The sequence below is a fragment of the Capra hircus genome, chromosome 5, assembly GCF_001704415.2.
Source record: "Capra hircus breed San Clemente chromosome 5, ASM170441v1, whole genome shotgun sequence".
Classification (NCBI taxonomy): Eukaryota; Metazoa; Chordata; class Mammalia; order Artiodactyla; family Bovidae; genus Capra; species Capra hircus.
The window spans coordinates 50,276,729-50,277,173 of record NC_030812.1 but is presented as its reverse complement, the minus strand read 5'-3'; the positions used below and the strand labels follow the sequence as shown (position 1 = coordinate 50,277,173).

Sequence of the window (445 nt, the reverse complement as noted above, 5' to 3'; positions counted from 1 at the left end):
CCCGACACCATGGCCCTGGCTGAGGTAGTAGTTTGTGCTGTTGGTCGGGTTGTGACATTGCCCGCTGTGGAGATAACTGCGCAAGCTACTGCCTTGCTAGTGCTGGTGATGCTCAGCGCCGCGGAGGACAATGGCTGGGAATCCCCTTTGTTTTCCGGGGCGCGGGGGCAGCCCGCGGAGCCCCGGCCTCAGCGGCCGCCGCGGAAACCGTTAGTTGTATGGTTTCCCGGAGGGAGGAAGGAATTGCGGGGACAGGGGCGGACCGGGACTTTTGTAAAGCTGGGGGAAGACCTAAATCTCTGGATCCGCTATTTGCTTTTGAAGGAAGGAATGAAATTGAGTAATTGACACGGATAACTTTACCATCCTAAATAATTTGAACGCTTCTTTTAGTAGTTGATGCACGATTTAGTTAGTGCGTATTTTGCGCACTTCATTCTTTATG

General features: G+C 53.3%; 1 non-coding gene across 1 annotated transcript; it reads left to right on the top strand.

The window, feature by feature from the left end:
• Nucleotides 1-108, top strand: MIRLET7I (microRNA let-7i). Its single transcript, NR_129547.1, has one exon. It is a non-coding gene; the product is annotated as a microRNA let-7i (primary transcript).